The sequence below is a fragment of the Xenia sp. Carnegie-2017 genome, unplaced genomic scaffold (genome assembly GCF_021976095.1).
Source record: "Xenia sp. Carnegie-2017 unplaced genomic scaffold, XeniaSp_v1 HiC_scaffold_16, whole genome shotgun sequence".
Classification (NCBI taxonomy): domain Eukaryota; kingdom Metazoa; phylum Cnidaria; class Anthozoa; order Malacalcyonacea; family Xeniidae; genus Xenia; species Xenia sp. Carnegie-2017.
Window position 1 is genome coordinate 7,644,766 of NW_025813469.1, and position 9,217 is coordinate 7,653,982.

Genomic DNA, 9,217 nt, shown 5'->3' on the forward strand with positions numbered 1-9,217 from the left:
AATTGTCTTGTTAGCATGTTGTAATGTTTTATATTTTTAAGATATTACGTAGGTTATACATAAGTTATTCTATTTATTTCTTATCTATCTTGAAGGCTTCCAAAGATCAGTTCTCACCAAACTGGAAACACTAATTAATAAGCAAGAAGAAGCGTTGTCAATATTGCGTGCTCTGTCAATATTGCGTGCGCTAAGAAAGGTGTAGACGAGCACGAAATTTTGGAAAATGTTGTACCTAATCCCTTACATTCGGTTGAAGAACTCGAGCACCTATCATCTAATCTTAATGAAGAAAATTCCAGAAGAAAGTTGGTAAGTTTTGGAAAGTTAACTATCCATACGTATTTAGTAATATTTATTGGCACCAACTATTTTTTATGCATGACTCTTTCAAGTGTTACGTAAAAATATGTGACAAAGTAAGTAGCCCTTCCCCTTTATCGGTTTGGAAACGTGAAAACGATAGTTTCATTTGCAATTACGTAACATAATGTTGACTTTTTTTCTACTGTTTGTGTTTGAAGCTTGAAAACATGCACGTTTGTCAAAGTCTGAAACGTAATTTTAATGACAATTTTCGTGACGTTAGGGGGGTCAGGTTATTTGATTAAACTATATGAATCTAGCATCGTGTTTTTCGTGAGAGCATTGTCGTGTTCTGATTAATTTAAATACGTTACTATACTTCAAATGGCTCTTAGGTGTGTGTCGTTTTATTTGTGCTGGAAAATTTTAACGAAGAAACTGGTCTTTCTAAAAGCCCTCCCCATTCACTTTGGATGGTTTTGTTTTGCAATTCGAGATCAAAATGATTATTTATATATTTCTAAATTGAACTTTTCCATATAATTTATCTTTTACTTTCTTTACTAGCTGCAGTTTTTGGTAGCACTTTTCGCAAACACCTGTGCAAACAGTGTTAGAAGAATTATGACAAAGCTGGGAACAAATTATCTATGGTTCCAATATAGTTGAAAAGGCAGAAAGTCAAAGGGACCATTTCAGCACCTTGCTCTCTGCAAACTTATAACAAGTAAGCACAATTAGACGATAATGATTGCTGCAGCAGTATCATGTTTTGTCTCTTTTTTCTCGTTCATGAATTAGAAAAACAGCCATTTATGTTGCTCCTTGTCATAAAGAATATTGTTGCAAGTTTTAAAAGCTAATACATTAAACTTTTTTGCATATGTCACTATAATGAATTGTTGTTTATCATTCAGCTTACGGAAATGATTTAGTGTTTTATCTATGTAATTTATGTAAAGTATGTCTTTTCTGTTTCGTTTCACTTGTTAGAAGCCTGCCTCAGAGCTATTAAAGGGTGCAGCGAGGCCAACGTTGAAGAGCAAATTGCCGAATTTTTAAAATATGCTCCAGGCAAGCAAGGTGGTTCCAGATTTAAGGTAACATGTCATTATCATCATAGGCTGTTTGGTAAAGTATATAGATGCCATTTTTTCTTTGTTTGATATTCTCAACTTAGACAGGGAGAACTCAACTTATTTTACTTCGTAATCTCATAGTTAACATATAAGTTTTTTTGTCTGTGTAAGTTGAGAAAAATAAACAATGGCATTATTGGCATGTGCACTTAAAGAAAGTGAGCATGTGTTTTTCATTTTCCTTCAATTATAAGTAAAGCAAAATGGAATGCGCATTTTCTAATAATCATATATGTTATTTTCTTGCAGGTCCGAAAAGGCAACTTATTGGAATCGATTTATATAGCATTTTTGTAAATATGTATATTAAAACACGCACAGCAAAATTGATGAGTTAAAAGTTGATTATATGGAAACTAAACTTTAGCTCTTATCATTGGAAAGGCTGTTTTATGATTTCACAAATAATGCATCAGTAATTGTGTGTTAAAACAACGTCAGATAAACGTCAGGTAAACGTTGTATGAACGTCTGCTATATGTTGTATGAACGTAGGATAAACGTTGTATGAATGTCTGGTTTTGGTTGAAATTACATTACATCCCAACGTTCTCATCCTAACGTCGCCACTACGTTCCTACGAGTTCACCAAAAAAACGTTCACTCAACGTTGGTCGCCGACGTTGAGTCAAAGTTCGACGAACGTTGGTACAACGTTGAGACAACATGATTTTGATAGCTGGGTCAATATGGAATAGTATTAAACGAGAATGCTATTTTACTAATAATTCACGTTTAAAGCAAAAGTTTGCCGAAATTTTTACAAAGCGTTATCATCTTGCGAAGAAGATAAGGTTTACAGTTTTTGCAGTGAAAAACGATGTATTTGCAACAACATCTATATTTTCTATAGCGATCTAGCGGAAGTATCTTGGTGGAAGGCGTGTCTGCTTGAAATTTGCTTCAGAAAGTTGGGAACACAAACATCAAAGGCTCCGACACGAGTGAGCCTTCTATTTAAGATATCTATTCTGTGGTTTTAGTTACGCAACTTCTCATACCCTCTCGCTTAGATTCAAGGTTTGCCGCAGGTTATTCAAATACTATGATGCTTCAGCACGTACAGCATAATATGAATATTTGGACAAGTATACGGTTGTTTCATTCTGCACAGCACATTCATATAAAATTGGTTGTACAGGTGATAAAATAAAGTTTTTAAAGAAATGCGAATTCAGTAGTCAGAATGTCACTTTGAATCTTTTTCTTAAATTTTCGTTTGCATCGTAAACACGACAATAGTCTGCAATATTTTAAGGTTACTGCAGAAGGTAAGTGTTTTTTTATTTCATCGTCGTTCTTTCGTTATTTGCATTCACTCGCTTGCAAAATCACTGATTAAACGTTATGCAATTTTATGTTAAAAAAAACAACTCTTCATGCAATTTCGATGCAAGTTACCTACGCAGTTACTTAAACATCCGACTGACTACGTTTCGTGCAACACAGTTGAATCGAGGAGTTATGTACGTACAATTAAAAAAGTAGACTACGATAGTGCTAACCGTGATTAAATATCTGTTGTTAAAGTGTTTATATTAGGAATTTTAGCCCCACTTTTTTATTAGCTAAATTGAAAGACCTTGTTTCAGTGATTTTAAATCTGCAATTATAATTGAAATTGGATTGGTGAAAGTGATTTTACGGACGTTCAAAGTCACGATTTTCTGCATTCTTTTGCGAACTTTTTGATCGGTAGGCTAATGACTTGTGACGTAGAAAGTTGAACACATATATCAACATGGCGTATTCTACTAGTAATCTTAATAAGAAACGCGGAGGAAAACGCTGTGTTGCTGACGGACCTAATCAAATTAGTTGCGCCAATGATTCAAAAACCGAAGGAATGTCGATGCATCTGTTTCTTAAAAAAGAAACAGAGCCGCAAAGACATAGAAAATGGGTAAATTTTGTGCGTAAACATAGACCGGGTTTTGAGGCTTCCACTACCTCGTGTCTGTGTTCTGCGCATTTTGAAGATTTTTGTTTTGACCTTAATTTGAGCGTGCAAGTCAAGCTCAAAAGAAGGTTAAAGAAAAATGCTGTCCCAACCATTGACGTGGCTGGGATTCCTGAACCATTACAGGGCGAAATAACCGATCGAAAGCGAAGACAAGTAAGTTTACGCTTGTTTATGTTAATTTCTCTTTTTTCATATGTAAATTCAATATAAGTTTTGTAGATTATTCGACATACTCTACATAAGCCATCGCTGAAGGAAACATGTTCTCTCGATGAGGAAGTACCATCTACTAGTGATGGAGCTGAGCATGTTGAAGTATGCACTGGGGAAGCAAACGATTCGCCATTTGAAGAAGAACTACATGCAGTTGGTGAAGATATTTGTGAATCCCAGTCTCCATGTAAATCGTGCCATCGTCTTAAGAAAAAACTTACATTTTTACAAGACTTTAAGCTGGTATAAAATACAAAAGCATCTTTGAAGAAAAAGGCCCAGAAGTTGCAAAATGATTATCGAAGCGAAATCAGGGAAAATCGTAATACATCCGTGGTGACCAGCATTAATATAGACGATGGAATGCAGGGGAATGCTGAAGAGCTTTTTGAAGGAGAATCATACATGGACTACTCCTCTTTCGAACAGTCTAGTCAGAGTGAAGATTTAGATGAAGATACCACAAGTAATACAGTCAGGTATTTTATCTTATAAAGAATTAGATCTCTGTTGTATTTCATAATAATGAATTTTCTTAATCGTGTTATTATCTCATTGGTTGAGTTATTTGAAAAATTTTGCTTTAACTGCAAGGCTGAAAATCCAAAAGTACACATTAAAAACATTGGTTCGATGGCCATTGTAGAGCAAATTTGTGGTAAATGTGTTGAAAAGAACTTTGTGTGGAGAAGCCAACCTATGGTTTTGGGAAGATATCCAGCTGGAAACGTTACGACTAATTTTGGTATATTGATGTCTGGTGTCAGTATAAGTCAGGCCATGCTGATGTTCAAGCACATGAATCTCTCAGCAAATAGTGTGTCCACTTATCATGTGCATCAACGCACCTTCTTGTTTACAGCTATTCTGAAGCATTGGGAAAGCTATCAGTCAAAGTTAATTGAAGATGAAAAAAAAGTGATGCGGATTTCCAGACATGGTCAGGAGATGGATGCTTTGATTTTATGGGGCACAGTGCGAAATATGGAATGTACACAATTTGGAGCAACAAAAAATGAAAGCTGGTTCATTTTGAATTGCTTCAGGTATTATCTAATGATGAAAATCATTGTTTGTAGTGTTTTTATTTTCAATGGTGGAAGCATTTTGATTTTAAACAGGCCAATGAAGTTGGTAGCAGTAATGCCATGGAACTGGAGGGAGCAAAAAGATCTTTTCATCGTCATATGCGAAGTCGTTTAAATGCTCGACATAACCCACGGATTCCGAGCTCGAAGCAGATACGCATTCAGACATCGAATTCGAATTATCTGAGCACTGATTTGAGGCCATACTTTCCGGAAAACTTGTTTTTTAATATTTTATTAAAAATACTGTCATTATTTGTTTTTAAGACAAGAAAAACGACAACAAAATCACCTCCTATAATATAATATTATATTGACGGAAACAGACGTGTTCAACTATCTACGTCACAAGTATCAATATGGCGACGTAAAAAATTCGCAAATAGTACCCGACTTTGGAGGCAAAATTAAGAAACCTATATTTATCTGTTTAAGTCCAGCGACATGTCATAGTTCTTCAAACAATCCAAATTTTCAATTAAGCTCATAAAAAAGGGGGGCTAAAATTCGTAATATAAGCACTTTAATACAGTCGGTTGACATCGAAATATTTACATTGCAAGACCAAACATGCAGGCCAGCCAGCCTCGTATCCTGGTGCTTTACATGGCGAGCGTGGGCATCGCGCATTTGCATGGCTGTAACAAGCCGATTACGTGTGGAAGCTCCCCAGCGATTTCCCCATTTTTTTTGCGCGTACCGTCCCGCGCAAGCATGCACGCCGTGTGACAATCAATCCTTCAATTCATAAAATATGAAATACCTCAAAGCAAAACAAGCCAAGCGCTGGGTACGAGGCTGCAGGCCAGCTACGCCACTGGAGTGGAGGTAATAGAATAAACATGGAGTAAAGTATTGTCAAAACTCATTCTAAAAAGTACTTACATAGGTATGTAAAATGCAATTTCATTTTCATTCAGTATTTGGCTGAAGATAGATTTGTCATTCAAAGTCTTCGCTACAAAAAGAGTAAATTACCAAAAATAAACAAAAGCTCTTTTATAACTTATCACTAAATTCATACCAGTTCACTCATGACCCATAACACTTTAGATTTTGTGATGAAGTGAGATTTCAAAACATACTTTTCGTCTTTAGTTTGAATGACGTCAACTTTTCAAGGAGATGTTCATACTGTCGAACAATGCTGAAAATAAAAGATTTTTCTTGAGAAAGCAAGAAGTGAGAAAAACAAACTATTGTGTTGAGGTTTCGGAGGTAGGAAGTTAGCATATGAATGATCACGGAAATGTAAATGTGAAAAAAAGAATGAGAAGAGAGAAAGAGAAAAGTGCGTGAGTGAACGAGGGATTGTGTGAAAGAAAGTGGGAGTTTGTGATTGAACAACGGAAAGAATGGAGGAAGAGAATGAAGGAGAGAGGGAGGACTCATAACTTCAAGAAAATGAATATCATGAGTCAACACTGCATTATAAATGACATGGGAAGATTTAATAATGCTTTATTTGACAGAAAACTTAACAGACGTTTCTGCTTTGCTGTTCTTGTATGTTATAAAAAAACTTGATTGAGCAATATATCTAAGTTCGATTTAAAAGCTTATTTATTTGTCGTGATAAATGTTATAGTTCTCCTTTTATCTACATCACTATGTGTAGCAACAGGCAGCAGTTTTACAATAGAAAATATTTGCTACAGACTCTCCTCAATGCATCGTATGATATAATGAACCCAAAAGCAATGTGATGAATAGAAATGATAAGTCGACCATGCTTCCTATAAAGTAAATGGTTTGAACGCGGGAGTATCGTTACATATTTGTAAATGTAGATCGTCCAGGTTGGTATAGTCCTGAGAAGCACTGTTTTTGTTGTTTTTTACTGACGTTTCGACAACCCAACTAATTCACAATGACAATACACAATTAACACTCACACATTACAACTAAAAACGGCACAACTAAATCACCCATCACAACTAAAAACATTACACAACACACTAATTCACAACGGCAATACACAATTGACACCCACACATCTCCTGTACACACAATACAATGACGTAAGAACCAGATAACAAATACGCCTAACTTGACGTTTACTCCTCATTTGACTCTGAAGATGACAACCGCTAAGGTTGTTGAAACGTCAGTCAACAACAACAAAAACAGTCCTTCTCAGGACTATACTAACCTGGACGATCTACATTTACGAACATGTAATGCTTCCTATCTTAATGTCGATGAAACAATGTGCGTGAGGGAATGAGGGAGTGTCTGAGTGAACGAGGGAGTGTGAACGATAAGATATTTTACAAGAGAAACATCTGAATAATTTAATGTCCATACCTGTTGTAATTCCCGTTGTTATAGAACTCGTAAATACTTGAGGTAATTTATCTAACTCTAAAGTAAATGGTTTGAACCCGGGAGTATCGTTAAAAATCTAACTCTGTCTCCATGCTAGACGATAGTTTTTCAACATCAATGCCTTCAACAACATTGCTGTCAAATGATCTTCTTTTTATTGCTTGATGAAAACGAAACACGATAGTCAAAAATGCAATGGTCAATTGAAAGCTTGTTATGTATATTATAGTATACGACACAAATTTTACATGACGCGCCGCCATGTTGTTTTCATTTTATCTTATTCACATCCATCACATTCTAAAGAAAAACGTGTACGGGTACCAAGAATTTCTTTAAAAGAGAGAGGAGGTGACGGGTACCAAGAATTTCTTCAAAAGAGGGAGGAGGAAGCATAATTAAGGAGAGACATGACACCACAAACACAATTCAGGAATCAGAATGTCTATGTTTGGTGGGTTTGGTTGTTGATCGACTTACAGTGAGTCGACAAAGAAATATTTTGAGAAAATCGGGTCGTATATACCTTAACCAAGAAACATTTTAACAGTATTGCATGATGGGGTCACAAGCGAACGACAAGAAGAGACAAAATATGATACTTTCTTCTTGTCTATGAAATGTTTTATGTACTAAATGTACCAATTCGTCGCTTAAACTACAAACAGCAGTCGTAAATAAAATTTATTCGATATTGTCAGATGATATGAGCTGAACAACCAAATACGTACTGTGATTGAATCATAGTATTGAAAAATATTGAAAGTTTTTAATTTTGAGGCTAGAGTGGACTTTGGCCAGTTCACTGAGTTTTTTAGGCATCAGAAGCCATTTCTGCAGTGGCCACGATGACTGTTAGGCATGAATAAGATTAAATGAGGTAGAAACGCAACAAACGACAATTCAATACAAACGACAATTTTAAAGCAAATTTATCCAAATTTACAGTCATCTATTTGTAAATTGCGATTTTTGGTCAATTTGTATTTCTTGTATTCTTGGATTTCTTATAAACCTTAGCCGGCATCAGACCAGGTATTTGAAAAAGAAATTTTTACAGTGGCACATTTTTTCCCCTATAAATTTTTCTTCAGTGAGTTTCGGTCTATTAGCTTATGCTGTTGCACATTCAGTGCACCATTGTTACACCACTAACTTGAGCCTTGTCCACCGCAATAATTTTTTCTATATTTTTATGTGATTAGAGCAGAATATATTTTAATATATACTTTACAAGACACTTATTGTTAATAATAATAATGTAAGAACGTTTTGGCAATGTTATCCTTTATTTTTAGGGTGTAGGCAAGACAAGATTACAAACTTCATGGCGACTAAAGGCCCCTAGCCATCCCCCCATCCCCTTCCTACACCTATAGATGCAATAATAACCAGTTTATGTGATTTTAACTAAACAAATGCACTAAATGTGTTATAAATATAATACTTGAGTTCTTGCATGACGTCTTTATAACGCAAAATTCATGTACGCCATTATTGCCAAATCTTTTACCTTGTAATGTATCAATCTGAAAAATATATTTACTTCTATATTATTCGCACTTTGCCTGATATTACCACCAAATTTATAGTGATTTAAGCATGAAGGAAACAAATAAAGTCATGATTACGATACTAATGTACTCTGGTTGAAATACTGAAAAAATTCTTTGAATGTGCCACATTATAATCTTGTAGCTCTTTGTCAAGATTGAGCACATGTTGTTTTGGTGGAAATAAGAATTCCATAGATATAGGTTAAACGCTGTAAATCTTGGGTGATGAGTCTGTCCATTGAGACTAATAAATGTTCAACATGAGTGACAACAAGCAAACTGGCACGTGACCAAGTTGGCAAAATATGTTTGTACATAGAGTGGGTCGTTTGATTTTTAAAAACTGTACTGATAAATTTTGTGAAATGTCGAAGGTTGGTCTGCAAAAAGAAAAAAAAAAGAAATGACTTTAGTAAAGACTTTGTTTTATGATAACTAAAACAATACAAATCTTCCTAATATAATTATCAGAGGCTTGAGAGGCTTTTTGAACTTGTGGGTGTTCCATGATATAACGCATAAAATTTAATTGAGCGATTAAACTGCTCAAATTGTTCTTTTAATCTTTTTTTTACAACACCTACAAAAATTGATTGAAATTTCTTCGTCGTGTTTCATGACAAA

At 35.0% G+C, this 9,217-nt stretch overlaps 2 long non-coding RNA genes across 2 annotated transcripts; both read left to right on the plus strand.

The window, feature by feature from the left end:
- The first annotated feature begins 99 nt into the window (after positions 1–99).
- Positions 100–1,821, plus strand: LOC124437083. Its single transcript, XR_006945578.1, has 4 exons — positions 100–312; positions 874–1,033; positions 1,300–1,406; positions 1,695–1,821. It is a non-coding gene; the product is annotated as an uncharacterized LOC124437083 (long non-coding RNA).
- Positions 1,822–4,597: 2,776 nt separating this feature from the next.
- On the plus strand, positions 4,598–4,784 carry LOC124436160. Its single transcript, XR_006945212.1, has 2 exons — positions 4,598–4,667; positions 4,743–4,784. It is a non-coding gene; the product is annotated as an uncharacterized LOC124436160 (long non-coding RNA).
- The last annotated feature ends 4,433 nt before the right edge of the window (positions 4,785–9,217 follow it).